Here is a 21,020-nt window from a genome sequence, read left to right on the forward strand (position 1 = left end):
AGGCTGGGCAACGAGAGAAACTGCACCTCAAACAAACAAACAAACAAAACAATCTGAATGGTCTTCCTCATTTCATTTCATCTTTATTAGGGAGTTTTGCAACTCGAGTTAGGAAAACAGTAATCTGTGTGTTTTTCTTTTGGTTACTGAGACAGCATTAACATTTTCTGCCTGTAGGTAATTCTTTCACATCCTATGTCCTTTCCCCTAAAAGGAAAGGACTTTCTTTAAAATTGACTGCAGGGTAAAGATTTTTTTTTTTTTTTTAATTTTTTAGATAGGTTCTCACTCTGTCATCAAGGCTGGAGTGCAGTGGTGCCATCTCAGCTCACTGCAGCCTCAACCTCCCGGGCTCAGGCGATCCTCCAACCTCAGCATCCCCACTCCCTTGAGTAGCTGGGACTGCAGGCACGTGTCACCATGCCCAGCTAATTTTTGTATTTTTTGTAGAGACAGGGTTTCATCATGTTGCCAGGCTGGTTTCGAACTCCTGGGCTCAAGTGATGCTCCCAAAGTGTTCAGCCTCCCAAAGTGCTGGTATTACAGGCATGAGCTACCGTGCCTGGCCAAGACTCTTTAATTTAAAATCACTTTTACAGAAACAGCAAATGGAAGGCCCTGAGACAGGAGAGTGCCTGATACACTCAAGTTCCAGCAAGAGTCCATGGCAGCTAAGTCACAATGAGCAAGGGGAACAAGGATGAGAGATGCTGTCAAAGAGGCCATCATGAGGGCTCTTGTCGGTTGGCCATGGTAAAGATTTGGGGGGGTTTCTTAAAGCATGACGGGAAGCCACTGAAGCTGGGGAGTTTGTGGTGATGAGATTTAACACCCTTTAGGAAGGATCACTCTGGCTGTTATGTTGAATTAGAAGGGAAGGAAGCAAGGATGCATGCAGGGACAACAGGTGACCGTTGGCAGTGGTCCAAATGTCACATAACTGTCTTCAAGCAAGAGTACACAGACTGGGCTCCCCGAATCCTTATGTCAGCAAAGTCCTTGACAACTTTGCAAATGGATGTTTCATAAAATACACTAAATCCCAAATTCCCTACCCATGGCCCATAATAAACAATAATAGACAATGCAGAAATTCAGCACTGGACAAGTATATCCTATACCCTAGTTGCCATGGTTACTGGGAGTCCCTGCATAGGGCATAAACACCAGTTATTATACCTGAATATAGGAGCGCTCTCTTGACTCTTGATGGATTTTCCCACATCACTCTCCTTTTGTCTGTGTTACTTTTTTGAGATAAAAAGTTGGATACAATTGGAGCTCTGTCTCTTCCCTGAGCACTTCCTGTGATGAGAGGCTCCTTTCATTCGCCACTACCATTCTAAATACCAGCCAGGAAGCCTGCAGCTGGCAGTGCTCCACTGCTTTGGCAAGGGCTGGGCCTTCATCTTCTGGGTCAGATTGCTTTGTTATTTATAACTTCCCAGTAAATGCAAAATATTTTACTAAAGTAGTTATTTTTGTATCTCTCAGATACTGTAAGTACCTAGGCTTTCAGAAGAGCCCCACAATCAGAAGGGAGACCAGATGACAACCTCATATAGTCCCATTTGCATTATTATTTAAAACTGGGATTCCCGGCCAGACGCGGTGGCTCACATCTGTAATCCCAACACTTTGAGAGGCCAAGGTGGGAGGACCACTTGAGCCCAGGAGTTGGAGATCAGTCTGAACCCCGTCTCTACAAAAGATACAGAAATTAGCCAGGCGTGGTGGTGTGTGCCTGTAGTGTCAGCTACTCAGGAGACTGAGGTGGAAGGATCACCTGAGCCCAGGAGATTGAGGCTGTAGTGAGCCATGATTGCACCACTGCACTCCAGCCTGGGTGACAGAGACAGACCCCCATCTAAAAAAAAAAAAAAAAAGATTTCCACAAATATTAGCATGCATCGTCAGAAATGCTCTGTGTTCATGATTGCACATTGCTTTCACTTTGCCAGGTGCTGGGGGCAAAGAGATGATTAAGACACTGTCCCAGGCCTCGAGCCCCACAAAACACAGGGGAAGCGCCATGCTATGCAGCCAGCAATCATTTTACCTTTTAAGACCTCTGAGAGAGACACCCACTGGAAAGGGGTGCACAGGACCCCAGAGGATCAACTAACCCAGTGTGGGAGAGTCAGGGAAAGCTTCATAGAGGCCGTGACCCTTAGGGCAAATCTTGAGAGGAAGATGGCCAGGCAGAGGAAATGGGAAAGTCTGTTCCAGCACCGTATTTGCTAGATTCTTGGCACTTTATGTATAGCATCTCCTTTAATCTTCACAACTACCCTGCTGCACAGCATTTTAGAGGTGAGGAAACTAAGGCTGAGAGAGATTAAGTTACTTGCCCAAGGATACACAGAGACAAAGCCAGGACTAACTCATAACAAAGTGGGTAGGTTTTGTTTGTTTGTTTTGCATGGCAGATTGCTTCCAGAAATAACAGCTGGCTTCCTATTAATTCCAGGCAAGGTCCTGCTATTTTATAATTGTGGTTTGTTCTTTCAGCGACAGGAGCATGTGGTGTATGGATCCCACCTTACCCCAGTACTGTGCACTCCTCCTGATGCTGGAGAGATTGGGAGGGACCACCTGGCTAGGATTGCTGGCTCTCCTGACACCTTCTCGTGGCATCCATGTGGTTTATCCAGTTTTCTGAAAAGTAAGTAATTTTTAAAATACTGAAATTTGAAAGTATAAGAACATGTTGCTTTTTAAGGGATATTTACATGTTTATATATTTTTATGAATTTGAAGACTATAAATATATAAATGCAGTTTCAAGTATCATTTCCTATAAAATATAGGGCCTTTCTTTTCTTTTCTTTTTTTGAGACAGAGTCTCACTCTGTCACCCAGGCTGGAGTTCAGTGGCGCAATCTTGGCTCACTGCAACCTCCGCCTTCCAGGTTCAAGTGATTCTCGTGCTTCAGCCTTTCAAGTAGCTGGGATTACAGGCATGCACCACCATGCCTGGCTAAATTTTTTGTATTTTTTTTAGTAGAGACGGGGTTTCACCATGTTGCCCAGGCCGGTCTTGGACTCCTGGCCTCATGTGATCCACCTGCTTCAGCCTCCCAAAGTGCTGGCATTACAGATGTGAGCCACCACGGCCCGCCAAATATAGGGCCTTTCTGTCTTCATGTTCCGCCAGTATGATCTAGGGAAATAACAATCAATTATGAAAAAAATAGTTATTTATAATCCTTTGTTAAATTTTTGTAAGTACCCTTCTGGACAGAGAGTCAAAAATAGAATTAAAATTAATTTGTTGGACATACTCTTGCTTTCTTTTAAAATGTAAATGAGATACAAATAGGGGTAGGTTCCAAGTAGTCATTAATCTTTTTCAAATGGTGGCAAATTTTTTTTAAACATCTAAAACAATCATGGTAAAGTTACATATCCAATTAAGAAGCAAGTTAAAACTTCACCCATTCAAAAACTTCTTTACTTTTTATTTTTGGAATATACCATATTCACTTTTGACATGCAGGTAAACGTAGATACAGGTAGCTCCCCAGCAGCTACTTTTACAGCTTCAGAGTGATGTCGTAACTCACGAAATTCCCCTTTGTAGACTGAAACAAAAAATTCAGAAATTTCCAAGGTGCCTGTGAGGCCCTGAGTCATCTGGCTGGATTCCACCTAATGCGCCTATCTGTGAATGATTGAAGACAGAGCTGCAAAACCAGTTTCAGTTTTTTTTTTTTCCTCTAACCGCAGCACAGCCAGGCACTCGTCCAACAGTTTCCCACGTAGCTCTTCCCCATGGCGTGTGACTTCATGTGCGTGTCAGTTGGGAAGAGCTAAAAGTCAAAGTTCACCCATGTCTAGCAGAAAAGGACTTGAAGATTTTACATGGACTGTGTGTTGGTGTTTATGAGTCCACCAGGCCATCTTGTTTTGTCTTATCTTTTCAGACTGAGGATTTCTATTCCTTCAGTTTTGTTTTCTTTCAACAGGTGGGCTTTTGTCCCCCAGCTTTGTGAAATCTCACAAATTGCCCAGCAGAAAGTTTCCAAATGACTTAGTGGATTTTTATGAACATTTAAAAATGAGGCTGAATGCGGTTGCTCAGGTCTGTACTCCCAGCACTTTGGGAGGCTGAGGCAGGTGGATCATCTGAGGTCAGGAGTTTGAGACCAGCCTGATCAACATGGTGAAACCCTGTCTCTACTAAAAATACAAAAATTAGCTGGGCGTGGTGGTGCGCACCTGTAGTCCCAGCCACCTGGGAGGCTGAGGCACGAGAATTGCTTGAACTCGGGAGGCGGATGTTGCAGTGAGCTGAGATCGTGCCACTGCACTCCAGCCTGGGTGACAGAGGGAGACTCTGTCTCAAAACAAAAAGGACATGGGGGGTTCTTTTTAGGGTTGCTAAAAATGTTCTAAAATTGATGGTGATGGATGCACATGCTAAACATCACTGAATTGTACACTTTAAATGAGTGAATTGTATAGTATAAATAATATCAATAAAGCTGTTACCCAAAAAAATCAGATGACTGGAAGGAAGAAATTGGAGAGAGGGTCTCTATTGGATATTTATCTCGGCGAGTCCTTCTGAACCTTAGTACGAACCTTAGTCCCAATGTATACATGCTTGTAATGACGGTCTTTCTCAAAGGGGGCTTTCTGGAGGCCCAGCCACATCACTGACAGATAAAGAGTGAGTCTCCCAATGCCCTCAAAGTTGTCAGGGCAGTTTCCTGGGCTCCAGCATTTGCGGTTCTGCATAAAATCTGCTTTCACACAGCTCACAGGGCTCAACGGGGTTCCCAAATCATCGGTCCTTGTGTTTCTTCCCCATTTCTCAAGCCACAGATCTGAGCTGAACTATCAATGATATTAAACCCCTGGAAAATAAAAAATCCTCTAGAATCAACCCCAAACAGTTGACATTTTCGTTCCCAGTGAGAGCTATGCTCAGAAAAGAATTGTAATAACCACAAACGAAATCAGCCCTGCACTCTCGCCCTTCATATTGAGGCCCTGGGATCAATGGCATCAGCATCACCTGGGAGCAAATACCAAAACAAGGGCCGCATCCCAGACCTACTGAATCCGAATCTACATTTTTCACCAAGTCCTCAGCAATCAGCTGCATATTAACTGTCCACAGCAGCTGGCCCTATGAAGTCTGCCTTCCTGCTTATACCTTTGGATGAAATGCCTGAGTTCCTAGCATGGAAACTAACATGGATCTCTCCGATTGTCTCGGTCACCAATGACCTCCACCCTTTACGTCACTAAATTCAGGGGACAATTCTCAGCCTTGAATCCTATCTACAGCATTTGACACGCTTGCTTCCTTCTTGAGAACATTTTCATGTGGCTTGTAGTAGGTTACACTCTCATTGGTTTTCCCTGTCACTGGTCACTCTGTTTCAGTATCATTTGCTGGTTCATCTTTCCTGACTTTTTAACTGGAATGTCCTGGAATGTAATCCTTGGACCCCTTCTATCTACATTCACTCCTTTGGTGATCTTCTCTAGTTCCATGGCTTCCTACATCATCTCCATGCTAATGACCTCCCCCCTGTCTCTCTTCAGGCTTGCATCTCCCCCTCAGAATTCCAGATCCAGAAACCTAACAGTCAACTTGACAACTCTACTTGCATGTCTAGTGAGCATCTCAAACTTAACATGTTTAAAATCAAGCTTCCAATCTTCTCTCCAGCACCTCATTCTCCACTGAATGGCAACTCCATTCTTGTGTACCTTGAGCTAAAGAAACATGGAGTCATCATTAACTCCTCTCTTTCTTTCATATCATACTTCCAATCAGTTGGCAAATCATATTGGCTCTATTTCAAATATATGTCCAGAAGCCCAACTTAAAAATGGGAAGGAGATTTGAATAGATGCTTCACCAAAGAAGAGCAAAGAAGATACAGGAGTGGCCAATGTGCACATGAAAAGTTGCTCAACATGGTTAGTCCTTAGGGAAATGCAAATTAAACCCACCACGAGAAACCACTTCACACCCACTTGGGTGGCCATAATTAGAAAAAACAAAACAAAACAAAACACACACACACACACACAGAAAATAACAAGTGTTGGTGAGGATGTGGAGAAATTAGAATATTCGTACATTACTGGCAGGAATATAAAACGGTGCAGCCACTTTGGGAAACAGTTTGGCAGTTTCTTTTTTTTTGAAACGGAGTCTCGCTCTGTTGCACAGGCTAGAGTACAGTGGCGCGATCTCGGCTCACTGCAAGCTCTACCTCCCGGGTTCATGCCATTCTCCTGCCTCAGCCTCTCGAGTAGCTGGGACTACAGGCGCCCACCACCACGCCTGGCTAATTTTTTTTGTATTTTTAGTAGAGACGGGGTTTCACCATGTTAGCCAGGATGGTCTCGATCTCCTGACCTCGTGATCCGCCTACCTCGGCCTCCCAAAGTGCTGGGATTACAGGCGTGAGCCACTGCACCCGGCCTGGCAGTTTCTTAAGAAGTTAAGCATCATAGTAAACATAGGACTCAGTTAAAAATAAAAATAAAAGAAGTTAAGCATAAATTTACCATACATCCCAGCAATTCTACACCTTGGTGTGTACACAAGAGAAATGAATGCATACATTTACACAAAGACTCATCTGTGAGCATCCATAGCAGCACTATTCATAGTAGCCAAAAAGTGGAAACAACCCAAATGTCCATTAACTGGTGAATGGATCAACAAGATATGGTATAGATATTCAAAGAAATACTATTCCATAATAAAAAGGAGTGAAGTAATGATACATGCTGTAGCACAGATGAACTTTGAAAGCATTTGCTAAATGTAAGAAGCCAATCACAAAAGACCACATATTGAATGACTCCACTTATGTGAAGTGTCTGGAATATACAAATCTACAGAGATGGAAAGTGGATTTGCAGTTACCTGGGGCTGGTGGGAGAAAAGAGGAGTGACTACAGATGGGCACAAAGGACCTTGTTGGAGTAGTGGAAATGTTCTGAAATTGGATCGTGGTAATGGCTGAATAACTCTGTAAATCTGTTTAAAAATCATTGAATTGTGCACTTAAAACAAGTGAATTTTATCATATGTAAATTATACCTCAATAACACTGTTTAAAAATATCCGGAATGTGACCACATATTATGTTCTCTACCAATGTCTTGTTCTAAGCCAGCATCATCCTCACCTGGCTGACTGTCACCTGGATGACCAATTGTCATACAGATAACACCTGCTAAGTGGTTGCCTGACTTCCACTCTTGTCTCTCAAGTACATTTGTAATACAACAGCCAGAGTGATCCTGGGAAATATGCAAATCAGATCAGGTTACCTCTCTGCTTAAAACTCTCTGTTGGCTCCTGTCTCCAAGAGAAAGACAAAGTTCTTATAGTGGTCTTTAAAGCTTCACTAATCTGACCCCTCCTTGTTACCTTTCTGAGCTCCCTGCCTGCTATCAATACTTACCCCTTGCTGGAGACTGCATTAAGTCACACTGGCCTCCTTGCTGCTCTTTGGCCATACCAGGCACATTTCTGCCACAGGGCCTTTGGGCTATTGCTTCTGCCTGGAATGTTCATACCCCAGATTCCTTTTTTTTTTTTTTAAAGACAGGGTCTAGCTCTGTCACCCAGGATTTAGTGCAGTGCCATGATCTCAGCTCACTGCAACCTCTGCCTCCCAAGCTCAAGAGATCCTCCCACCTCAGCCTCCCAAGTAGCTGGGACTACAGGCACATGCCATCATGCTCAGCTAATTTTTCAATTGTTTTTGTAGAGATGAGGTCTCAATGATATTGCCCATGCTAGTCTTGAACTCCTGGGTTCAAGCGATCCTCCCACCTTGGCCTCCCAAAGTGTTGGGATTATAGGCGTGAACAACTGGACCCAGCCTCCCAGATTCCTAATGACTTAACTTACCTCTCTCAAGCCCTAGCTCAAATTTCACCTGGGGCAGTGAGGCTTTCCCTGGCCCCTTCCTACATTCCCTAGCACCCTTTCTGATTTTTTTTCTTTTTCTTTTTCTTTTTTTTTTTTGAGATGGAGTCTCACTCTGTCTTCTGGATTGGAGTGCAGTGGTATGATCTCAGCTTGCTGCAACCTCTGCCTTCCGGGTTCAAGCAGTTCTCCTGCCTCAGCCTCCTGAGTAGCTGGGATTACAGGCACCTGCAACTACGCCCAGGTAATTTTTTTGTATTTTTAGTAGAGACGAGGTTTCACCATATTGGCCAGGCTGGTCTCCATACCCTGACCTCGTGATTCACCTGCCTTGGCCTCCCAAAGTGCTGGGATTACAGGAGTGAGCCACCACCACGCCTGGCCTCTGATTTTTTTTAAATAGAGCTTATTCACCATTGAAATACAACACCCTGGCCGGGCGTGGTGGCTCACACCTGTAATCCCAGCGCTAGAGGCCGAGGTGGGTGGATCACTTGCCGTCAGGAGTTTGAGACCAGCCTAGCCAACGTGGTGAAACCCGTCTCTACTAAAAATACAAAAATCAGCCAGGCATGGTGGCATGTGCCTGTAATCCCAGCTACTTGGGAGCCCGAGGCCCCGGAGAATGGCTTGAACCCAGGAGGTGGAGGTTGCAGTGAGCCAAGATCATGCCACTGCACTGCAGTCTGGGTGACAGAGCAAGACCATGTCTAAAAAAAAAAAAGAAAGAAAGAAAGAAAAAGAAAGAAATACAATGCCTTGCTCTTGCTCACGGGGTCAGAGATTTTTGTCTTTTTGGTTCACAGCTAATCTCCAGCCCCTAGAATAGTTCTGGCACACAGAGTGCCCTCAAGAAATATTTGTTGAATGAGAGCACCTAAGAAATTTGGAAGAGCCAGGAAGATGACAGATCAACACATACATACATTTAGGTAAAAGATTAGGCCGGGCACGGTGGCTCACGCCTGTAATCCCAGCACTTTGGGAGGCCGAGGTGGGCGGATCACGAGGTCAGGAGATCGAGACCATCCTGGCTAACACGGTGAAACCCCATCTCTACTAAAAATACAAAAAATTAGCCGGGCGCGGTGGCAGGTGCCTGTAGTCCCAGCTACTCGGGAGGCTGAGGCAGGAGAATGGCGCGAACCTGGGAGGCGGAGCTTGCAGTGAGCCGAGATCGCGCCACTGCACTCCAGCCTGGGCGACAGAGCAAGACTCCATCTCAAAAAAAATAAAAAATAAAAAAAGATTAAAAACAAGCTCAGAGGGAGTGATTGTAGTTTATGACAGGCAAAACAATTTGAGAGTGGAAAGAATGGGCAATTGGAAGAGAGAGAACATTTTTTTTCCCCAGAACATTTTGGAGCGTTTCTTCTCCAAGTATGTAGTATCTTTGAGTAAACATCACATATGCTATAAAGTCTTAGGCCATATATGCTCAAACTCTATTATAAAGCTAATTGTTCAATTGTCTTATAATCCTTCCCTTTCTTGTGTGTTGTTTTCTGTTTTAATGTTCAATAACATTGTTAGAAAGAAAAGGAGATAAAAAAAATTCTATTTGTTCACTGTTTTACTTGCCAGAAGACCCTGCAAGTCCTTAAGGAATATAGTTGAAAAAGGTTATTAAAATTGTTTGGTGATTTTGTGGTTGTTGACTTAGTTGTCTGTTAGCATGCGTTACCGACTGTACTTGGCTATATGTTAGTAATTCTAGAAGTGACTCTTTGAAAATTATTTTCCCGAAATCATGTACATAAACACTATTTGTAACTTATGAGTTTTTTAAAGTTTATATGCATTTATTTTTGTTATAATTCAGTGGCTTTTAGTATATTCACAAAGTTGTGCGGTTATCATCATTATCTAATTCCAGAATGTTTTCATTACCCCAAGAAGGAATCCAGTACCAGTTAATATCCACTCTCTATTCCACCCTCTTCCCAGCCCCCAGCCCCCCAACCGCCACCTACTTTCTGTCCCTATGGATCTGCTTATCCTGGACATTTCATGCAAATGGAACCATACAATATGTAGGTTTTTGTGTCTGGCTTCTTTCACATCATTTTTTTTTTCTTAACTCAAGAAGTAAACCATATTTTACTAACCAAATAAACTATACTGACCTTTACTTAAAGTACATCTTTAGCTAAATTTGCATAAATAATTTGACATTTCTACCTGTCACAATTATACTCCTTCCAACTTTTGTGTCAAAAATTATTTTTGATTAACCACATGCAAAACTTGACATTTTGAAATTCAGATACTCACTGTTATCTACAGATGAAGGTCACAAGATTTTTTTTCTTAAAAAAAAAGGAAGCAAGGATATTTTACCCTAGTTTTGTAACTTATTTGGCAAAAAAGAATTTAATGATGAGATTTCATCACTAGAGCCATTGTGTTTAGTAAGGACAAAATTCAGGAATGCTTAGAAGTTGCATCAATTTTTTTCTCACCTGTATGTCTCCTCCCAAACACACATATCCCGTGGTATAAAATATGTAGGCCGGGCATGGTGGCTCATGCCTGTAATCCCAGCACTTTGGGAGGCCAAGGCAGGTGGATTGCTTTGAGCTCAGGAGTTCAAGACCACCCTGAGCAACATGGTGAAACTCCGTCTCTACTAAAAATACAAAAATTAGCTGGGCATTGGTGGCTCATGCCTGTAGTCCCAACTACTTGGGAGGCTGAGGCCAGAGAATTGCTTATTGAGCTGAGATTGTGCCACTGCACTCCAGCCTGAGAGACAGAGTGAGACCCCATCTCAAAAAATATACATATGTGTGTGTGTGTGTGTGCACGTGTGTGGGGAGGGTGGTATACAATTGTTTGCATTGCATGACTTGTTGAAAAGTAATCTGTTCCTCACACAATTCCATTATATCTCTAAGCTACAGAATTCCATACTAGCCCATCCTATGAACTTCCTTTATTCCATCTCTGCTCTATCTTATCACTGCTTTATATTATTTGTGAACATGTTTTGTTTTTTTTTTTTTCTTTAATTGCCCATCAAGTTTCCTATGCAGGTCTCAGTAGTGGGATTTACATCCCTCAAAGCCCCAAAGTTTAACTCTAGGTTTGGCAGATGCTTAATGCAATTTTGCAAAATAGATTTTTACTTAAAATTACAGTGGAATTTCAATATGCCCACATCTTTTCTTTGGTTTTGTACAGTGATGTCACACTTTAGAAGCCCTGCATCTAACCTTAATAAATGGGATCAAATATTACTATTACTAATGTTTCAAACCCAATCTCCAGAAAAATAGATTTTTCAAGATAAATTCATTTCATTCATGTTACGGAATTTAAAATTTACCAAATTAATAACAAAGCCCTGAGTCGGGCAGTCAGGCAGGAGAAAGAAATAAAGGGTATTCAATTAGGAAAAGAGGAAGTCAAATTGTCCCTGTTCGCAGATGACATGATTTTATATTTGGAAAATCCCATCGTCTCAGCCCCAAATCTCCTTAAGCTGATAAGCAACTTCAGCAAAGTCTCAGGATACAAAATCAATGTGCAAAAATCACAAGCATTCCTATACACCAATAACAGACAAACAGCCAAATCATGAGTGAACTCCCATTCACAACTGCTTCAAAGAGAATAAAATACCTAGGAATCCAACTTACAAGGGATGTGAAGGACCTCTTCAAGGAGAACTACAAACCACTGCTCAACGAAATAAAAGAGGACATAAACAAATGGAAGAACATTCCACGCTCATGGATATGAAGAATCAATATCGTGAAAATGGCCATACTGCCCAAGGTAATTTATAGATTCAATGCCATCCTCATCAAGCTACCAATGACTTTCTTCACAGAATTGGAAAAAACTACTTTAAAGTTCATATGGAACCAAAATAGAGCCCGCATTGCCAAGGCAATCCTAAGCCAAAAGAACAAAGCTGGAGGCATCATGCTACCTGACTTCAAACTATACTACAAAGCTACAGTAACCAAAACAGCATGGTACTGGTACCAAAACAGAGATATAGACCAATGGAACAGAACAGAGCCCTCAGAAATAATACCACACATCTACAACCATCTGATCTTTGATAAACCTGATGAAAAACAAGAAATGGGGAAAGGATTCCCTATTTAATAAATGGTGCTGGGAAAACTGGCTAGCCATATGTAGAAACCTGAAACTGGATCCCTTCCTTACACCTTTTACAAAAATTAATTCAAGATGGATTAAAGACTTACATGTTAGGCCTAAAACCATAAAAACCCTAGAAGAAAACCTAGGCAATACCATTCAGGACATAGGCATGGGCAAGGACTTCATGTCTAAAACACCAAAAGCAATGGCAACAAAAGCCAAAATTGACAAATGAGATCTAATTAAACTAAAGAGCTTCTGCACAACAAAAGAAACTACCATCAGAGTGAACGGGCAACCTACAGAATGGGAGAAAATTTTTACAATCTACCCATTTGACAAAGGGCTAACATCCAGAATCTACAAAGAACTTAAACAAATTTACAAGAAAAAATCAAACAATCCCATCAAAAAGTGGACAAAGGATATGAACAGACACTTTTCAAAAGAAGACATTTATGCAGCCAACAGACACATGAAAAAATGCTCATCATCACTGGCCATCAGAGAAATGCAAATCAAAACCACAATGAGATACCATCTCACACCAGTTAGAATGGCCATCATTAAAAAGTCAGGAAACAACAGGTGCTGGAGAGGATGTGGAGAAATAGGAACACTTTTACACTGTTGGTGGGACTGTAAAGTGGTTCAACCATTGTGGAAGTCAGTGTGACGATTCTTCAGGGATCTAGAACTAGAAATACCATTTGACCCAGCCATCCCATTACTGGGTATATACCCAAAGGATTATAAATCATGCTGCTATAAAGACACATGCACATGTATATTTGCTGCGGCACTATTCACAATAGCAAAGACTTGCAAACAACCCAAATGTCCATCAATGATAGACTGGATTAAGAAAATGTGGCACATATACACCATGGAATACTATGCAGCCATGAAAAAGGATGAGTTCATGTCCTTTGTAGGGACATGGATGAAGCTGGAAACCATCATTCTGAGCCAACTATCACAAGGACAGAAAACCAAACACCTCATGTTCTCACTCATAGGTGGGAATTGAACAATGAGAACACTTGGACACAGGTTGGGGAACATCATACACCGGGGCCTGTTGTGGGGTGGGGGGAACGGGGAGGGATAGCATTAGGAGATATACCTAATGTAAATGAAGAGTTAATGGGTGCAGCACACCAACATGGCACATGTATACATATGTAACAAACCTGCATGTTGTGCACATGTACCCTAGAACTTAAAGTATAATAATAAAAAAAAAAAGCCCTGAGTGGTAACAGGCTGTGTTAGATTGTATTCTTGTTCAAATATTTGATGACCCTCCCGGTGGGACCATTGTAGGATACCACATCACTCAGATCAGGCTTTTCCATGTGACTTGCAATGTCCCTCTCTTTAGGAAGATTATACATCACGATGTGTGACTTGCTTTGGTGAACATCATATGAGGGGAGATGATGAATGTCACTTCTGTGTGGAAGCTTCAAGAGCCAGCAGGGGTTTTATTTTTGGTCTCTTTTCTCTCAACCAGTGATACCTGCAATATATCAGACAGAGGCTGATCCATTAGCTCAGGTTCATCAGGTCCAGAGGGAAGATGACATGGACAGGAACCACAGCTGACCCATAATGGACATTAAGATGAGAAATAAATCTTTGTTTTTATAAGCCACTGAGGTTTGTGGAGGTCATTTTTTACCGCAGCGTAACTTAAGCTGACAGATAAATGTTTTAAGAGAGATAGAATTCCATTTACCTGCATTTATATTATGAATCCCAGTAAGCTTAGACTAGATAATCTATAAGACATCTACTTCTTCTAACTTAGAAAAGGAATTTATTGGGGGAGATGTTAAGTAGCTCTTAGAGGTAAGGCTGGAGTTTGGAGTGTGGGCAGGCACCAAAGGGAATCCATGAGGCTGGAGCTGCAGCCATGGCCGGAACATGAATGACCTGATTAAGATGCTGTCACTGTTAGGTACTGGAAACTGCCACTGGCATTCTGGACACTAGCACCAATGGTGGTCACTAGATACTAGAGGCTACTACTACCTGTGCCAGAATGAACCCTGAACTAATCCAGCATCTCTTTGTTGCTTGCCCAAGACTCAGCTCTTCAAAGAGAGTATCTGATTGGCCAGTCTTGGGTCTCCTGCCTGTATTTTTGTTGTCAGGGTACTGGAAGAGCAAGTGTCTCTCCATTGGGACTTTTATAATGAAAAGACTTACAAGATAGTTGGTTTCTTAAGTGTTGGAAGGACCTTCAGATGCTAACCAAACCGCATCCCCTACAAAATACAAATATCCCCCACAAACTTAGAAGATAAGCAAACTTGGCTGGGTGCAGTGGCTCACTCTTATAATCCCAGCACTTTGGAAGGCTGAGGTGGGCAGATCACCTGATGTCAGGAGTTCAAGACCAGCCTGGCCAACATGATGAAACTCCGTCTCTACTAAAAATACAAAAATTAACCAGACCTGGTGGTGCACACCTGTAATCCCAGCTACTCGGGAGGCTGAAGCAGGAGAATCACTTGAACCCTGGAGGCAGAGGTTGCAGTGAGCCAAGATCATGCCACAGCACTCTGGCCTGGGCAACAGAGTCAGACTCCATCTAAAAAAAAAAAAAAAAAAAAAAAAAAAGGAAAAAGAAAAGAAAAGAAAAAGAAGATAAGCAAACTTTACAACTTCTATTCTGCATTTCCATTATGAGGGTTGATATGGTTTGGCTGTGTCCCCACGTAAATCTCATCTTGAATTGTAGCTCCCATAATCCCCACATGTCATGGGGGGTAATTGAATCATGGGTGGGGGGGTTTCCCATGACAGTGAGTAAGTCTTAGGAAGTCTGATGGTTGTATAAAGGGCAGTTCCCCTGCACACTCTCTCTTGCCTGCCCCCATGTAAGACATGCCTTCGCTCCTCCTTTGCTTTCTGCCATGATTGTGAGGCCTCCCCAGCCATGTGGAGCTGTTCATTAAATCTCTTCTTCTTTATAAATTACCAAGCCTCAGGTATGTCTTTATTAGCAGCGTAAGAACAGACTAATACAGAGGTATGACATAAGCAGTGTAGTATAAATGATTGTATTCTAATTGAAAGTATATGTGATGGATGGACATATTCTAGTCCAGTGCTGTCTGATAGAATTTTCTGAGCTGATGCACACGCTCTTTATCTACTCCATCAGTTGGGTAGCCACTAGCCACATGTGCCTAAATAGAGCAGTGCAAATGAGGCTAATATGACTTAGGAATTGAATTCCAAATGCTATCTCATTTTAATTGGTTTGCATTGAAATTTAAATAGCCACACATGCGTCTTGGCTACCATATTGGACAGCACAATTCTAGTCCATTCAGGCACCACACCTAATTTTCTCCATGAAGGTCTTCTCTCTTTTTGTGTTAGATTTATTCCTAAGTATTTTATAATTTTGTTATTGAAGTTAATATAGTTTTAAATCGATGTTTTGGCCGGGCGCAGTGGCTCACGCCTGTAATCCTAGCACTTTGGGAGGCCAAGGCGGGTGGATCACGAGGTCAGGAGATCGTGACCATCCTGGCTAACACGGTGAAACCCTGTCTCTACTAAAAATACAAAACATTAGTGGGACATGGTAGCGGTCACCTGTAGTCCCAGCTACTCGGGAGGCTGAGGCAGGAGAATAGTGTGAACCTGGGAGGTGGATCTTGCAGTGAGACTGCACCACTGCACTCCAGCCTGGGTGACAGAGCGAGACTCTGTCTAAAAAAAAAAAATCGATGTTTCCTGTGTTTTGTTGGTTATATAAACGGAACTTATTTTTGTTAACCACTTTTTATCTAGCCACCTTGTTAAACCCTTTCAACGATAGATTTTCTATAGTGTGATTTGGATTTTCTGATGATATTGTCTGTGTTTAATAAGTTTTGTTTCTCCCTTTGCAGTCCTCACACTTTTTTGCTTTTATTGCTGTGTGCTAGGACCTCCCATGCAATGTTGAAGAGAGAGGTTGGAGCAGACATTCTTATCTTTTTTTTTTTCTATTTTAAAGGGCATACATAATGGATTTTAACCATTAAGAATGATGTTTGGTATAGGTTTTTAGTAGATATTCTTTATGAGGTTAGGGAAGTCCCTTCTATTCCTAGTTTGCTAAGAGATTACTTATCACAAATGGGTGTTGAATTTAATTGATGAATTTTTTCTTCACCTATTGAGTTGACTGCATGTTGTTTTCCCTTTGAACTGTTCATGTTAAACTACCCTTGCATTCCTGAGATACATCCAAATTAGTCATTACAAATGAAATTCTATTATTTTCTCTTATTAGTCACTTTTTCCTCCCTCTTTGCATGTCTAACACTTTTTGGCACGCGGGATGTAGTATATAAATTAAACAGAAATGGTCCACATAATGTCTTCCACCAGTGAGGGTTCACCCTTTCCACTTTTAGGCAGGTAGAGTGAGGGATTTATCAAATTTAATCAGTGATTTCGTTTAGCCAGAGCCTAGCTGTAGCTGTGACTAGGATCCAGCACCAGCTTGGATTATTTATACTCCTGTGGATGGAGTGAGGGTAGGGGAGGTGAGAGGACAAGAAGCTGGTTATGTGAGGGTGATGGCAGTCTCAGCTCTTAAACCAAAAAGTAAAGAAAGCTGCAAATGAGCACTGGGTATTTAGATAGAAGATCACGGTGTGGCTGGAAGAGGAACACTTCAGCATCACTATCCTGAGTCTTAGGAGCAGCACATATGGTTTTGGACATGTCTGTGTGGGCTTATGTCTGAAGGAAATAGTTGCCAAGATAACTGGACTTTTGCTTGCACTAACCATTATAGCCTAAGGCAAAGATTAAATTTCGAGGCCTTATGAAGTACTTTTAAAGTTTTCTTAAAATTGCTTCGTTGAAAAACTTCCACTTATTGCCCAAAATAATAATATAACGTGGAATTCAAAATTTAAATAAAAATTACCTAGAATCCTACTGCCATAATAATTCAACTGCTTTGATTTTCCTTGCTGCCTTCCATTCTTTTGTATATAAGCACTTATATATACACACTCATACAAACACACACACATATACTTTTTACATAATTGTAACCATGGTGTGTATGTGATTTTCCTTCCATTGCCTTTGAAGGTTAAGTTCAGTTTTTGACTCATGTTCATCAGCAAATCAGCAAAGGGATTGAATTCCTCACTTCATTCCTGAATTTTAATGCTTGTTCCATTTGCCATTTTTTTAATTAACTGAGTTAAGCTATATTTAGAGTGTGGTTGAGAAAGTGCAGCACTATTCAACATACATATATTATTTTTAAGAGAATACATTAGGACCTGCGTCACTAGAGAAAGCATTACAATTTTAAGTTCTTCCACCAGTTATGAAGATTTAATAATAGTTTGCCTGTTTTCTTTATTTAGAAAGATTTATCGAAAGCTGCTATGTGCTAAGTTATTTGTGACCTTGTTTGCTAAACTTGTACTACTCTTTCCACAGCCCTTCCCATTGCTGCCTGCTCATTCTTAGGGCTCGACATGAGTCACCTCCTCATTCCTGCCTTCTCTGGTATCATCACCCTATATTCCCACCTACTGCACCTTGATTATTTTCTGCAGTCCATTTGTAACTACACGTTTGTTTAGTTACTTATTGAATGTCTCCTCCAATCTTCTCTAAGCTCTTCTAGAAAAGGAACTGAATCTATTTTGTTCACCAAGAAAAGGTCACATAACACTTTTTAAAAAACTGGTGGATGGGAGCCAAAGTGTGGAGGAGGGTGTTTGTCCTCAGAGAAGAGGATGGTGGCTGGGGACGCCCCCTGAATTCCTCCTGTGTCTTATTTACTGCTGTATTCTCAGCACCTAGCACAGTGTACACACTTACTATATATTTGTTGAATAAATAAGTACTAACATGAATTGACTTTTCATTTCCTGCAAATCTTAAAATCACCCAAGGGAAGAGACAGTAAACGTGTGTCTATGTTGCAGGCATTGGAGGGATTTGGGTGAGCATGGTGGTTACCCACAAACTTGAGAGGTGTGAGTTGTGTTGGCTCCTGCCTGCCATGCCCGCCTCCCTTCTGACAGTGTGTAGGTTGAGAGAAGGAAGCATGGCAATGGCTTTTGACACCCAGGTTGCCATTTGACAGTGTCCACTAGATAGAATTCATGGGACTCATGAAAGAATATATGTTTTATTTGGTTGAGGGCCGGAATTTTCATTTGCTTACATCAATCTGAGTCTGGAAATTCTGAAATTTGCTCACTGGTGATATGTAGATTAAGGATGATGCTCTTATTCATTTTTGCTTGAGAACTCCTTTTTAAGTGGAGCAGTGAAGAAATCCGATTTCTGGCATTTCCTTATACATTGAAATTTTATCTGACTTAAGAATCACTATCAAAAGTTCTATGTTAGTGCAAGAAACATGCTGAACTTAGTATCTAGGCAAACTGGATAAGTGTGACATTGGTATAAAATATTGAAGATGTATATATTATATAAATATGTAAGTATATAAATAAATGCATTATTAAATACGTCAATGTATGTTGAAAAGCTATATATTATAAAAAATGCTTCCTCAACCAAATTGGGATTTTTCTTCCATATACTATTTGGTAATGTTCTTTTTCACTTAACATTATATGTTGTTATGAATTTTCACTCTGGCTTGACTTTAAAGCCAAATATAACAAATTTTAAGTTACTTTTATGTATATTTTATGCTTTTCCCCCTTCTTAGTACAGCTATAGAAGAACATCTATGCAATATTACCACCAAATCTGTTATTTGGCCAAACAACTTAGGAAAAATATCAAATTTATGACTATTTTCATATGTAATATAATGGTGAAATGGCCTACAACTGAGTTCTGTGTTTTTCCTTGTATGTGAAAATAAAAGCAGTTCAATTATCATCAGTATTTACTGTACCCGAGTCTAGGGCCCACTTACTTGTAGCTTTTTTTTTTTTCTTGAGACAGAGTCTTACTCTGTTGCCCAGGCTGGAGTGCAGTGGCACGCAATCTTGACTCACTGCAACCTCCGCCTCCTGGGTTCAAGCGATTCTCCTGCCTCAGCCTCCTGAGTTGCTGGGATTACAGGCACGTGCCACCACGCCCAGCTAATTTTTTTGTATTTTTAGTAGAGACGGGGTTTCACCATGTTGGCCAGGCTAGTCTCAAACTCCTGACCTCGTGATCCACCTGCCTCGGCCTCCCAAAGTGCTGGGATTACAGGCATGAGCCACCATGCCCAGCCACTTGTAGCTTTTCATCAGAGATGCCAGAAGTGATTTCTTTCAGTCTCCAGCTTGAGATGGGGTATTAACTCCCAGTACTCATAGTAATAAGTAGGTGTTATTTAAATAAAAGAATCATTTATGCATAGCAACCTTGGCCTCTTTCTCTCCCATGAGTGAGGCATTGGTGTTTACAGAATATGAAGATGAAAATCTTCGTTAGATGAAAGGAGTCAAACTAGGTTAGTTCTTTAATGTTTTCATCAAGGAACAAGTTTATGGAGCAAGAGAGATAGCAACTGTCTATCCAACTTGCATCAGCTTACCAACCACACACATCCAACATCAAAAATCCCCCAAACTTGCCCTTCAGAGAAAAATCTTTTAACCCACTTTACTCTTGCACTGACATAGAAATGTGGTTAAGAAGTGAATGGTGGAAGAGACCAGAATATACTAACATTCTTAAATGTCGGTTGGCTAGTATCCAACTGATAGTAATTTTAGAGAAAGTAACTTTCCTTATTCTTTCTTAAGGTACTATAAGCTACACTCAAATATGTTTGAATGCCTTCTTACATTTTGGAACAGCCTAAGAGTCACTCATGGAACCTTCTTAGAACATTTTTATGAAAACTGTTGGGTTTGTCAAGGTTTACTTTAACTCAAAATACAATAATTTCATGAGATCACTTGTTAATAGCTAGTTGGCATTAGCAGTTGCACAGATAAACTCCTATTTGATCACTCCTTGACTATGGTTAGGATGTACAATTTTCAGGTGGCATTTCTTTAATTACCCTGTGGATTGCTTGTTGCAATTTGACCCAACGTACATGACTTTTTTTTCTATTGGAAAATTAACTCTAATGTTCATATATAATGTTTTACTGTGTACTTTTAATATGTGTGTTAAAACAAGATAGTGTATATCTCTTCTTCCCCCCAATTTAACAGATTTGTATTTTATAAACGTTTATACATATTTCCTTGGGGAAATGACCTGCAGATAAGAAATAGATTTCTGTTTATGAGAAAACAATTATTTAAGCTTATGTGTCATTTTCAGAAGCATTCTAAAATTGCCTTTTTAATTTGTGAGGAACTTTCTCAAATATGACCTTTCTAGTGCTGAATGAAAAGTCATTACCTGAAAACGACTCCCCAAAGAGCTGGAGATTATTTAAATTGTTGTGAGCCCCAGCATCATAAAAGTGAGATCTTTGTCTTGGAAAATAAACAGACTAAATCTTTTTTAAAAAGCTTTTATTTTAGGTTTAGGGGTACGTGTGTAGGTTTGTCATGTACGTAAACTGCCTGTTGCGAGGGCTTGGTGTACGGATTATTTAGTTACCCAGGTAATAAGCATAGTACTTGATACCTAGTTTTTTTCTGCTCCTTTTCCTCCTCACACCCTCAACCCTCAAGTGGGTCCTGGTGTCTCTTGTTCCTCTCTATGTGGCCATGCATTCTCATCATTTAGCTTCTACTTATGAGTGAGAACACGCAGTATTTGGTTTCCTGATAAACAAACTAAATCACCCTATAAAATGTATTGAGATGTCCCTATGAGTCCCTCCCGCCTGCAGGGTTCTGTATCATAGGATCCATGCACTCAACTTCACACACAAAGCAAGGACTTAAGGAGAGCTTCTTCAATATCACCTTTTGCCCCATCGCTTTCTATTCAGAGATGACAGAGGCAGTATTTTAACAAGATTAAAGAAAAGTTTTAATAGCTTCATTTAAAAAGTTCTTGT

General features: G+C 41.1%; 1 long non-coding RNA gene across 1 annotated transcript; it reads left to right on the forward strand.

The window, feature by feature from the left end:
• Positions 1-357: 357 nt before the first annotated feature.
• Positions 358-4,517, forward strand: LOC105738518. Its single transcript, XR_001114337.1, has 3 exons — positions 358-753; positions 1,962-3,003; positions 4,110-4,517. It is a non-coding gene; the product is annotated as an uncharacterized LOC105738518 (long non-coding RNA).
• Positions 4,518-21,020: the final 16,503 nt, after the last annotated feature.

The sequence above is a fragment of the Nomascus leucogenys genome, chromosome X (genome assembly GCF_006542625.1).
Source record: "Nomascus leucogenys isolate Asia chromosome X, Asia_NLE_v1, whole genome shotgun sequence".
NCBI lineage: Eukaryota > Metazoa > Chordata > Mammalia > Primates > Hylobatidae > Nomascus > Nomascus leucogenys.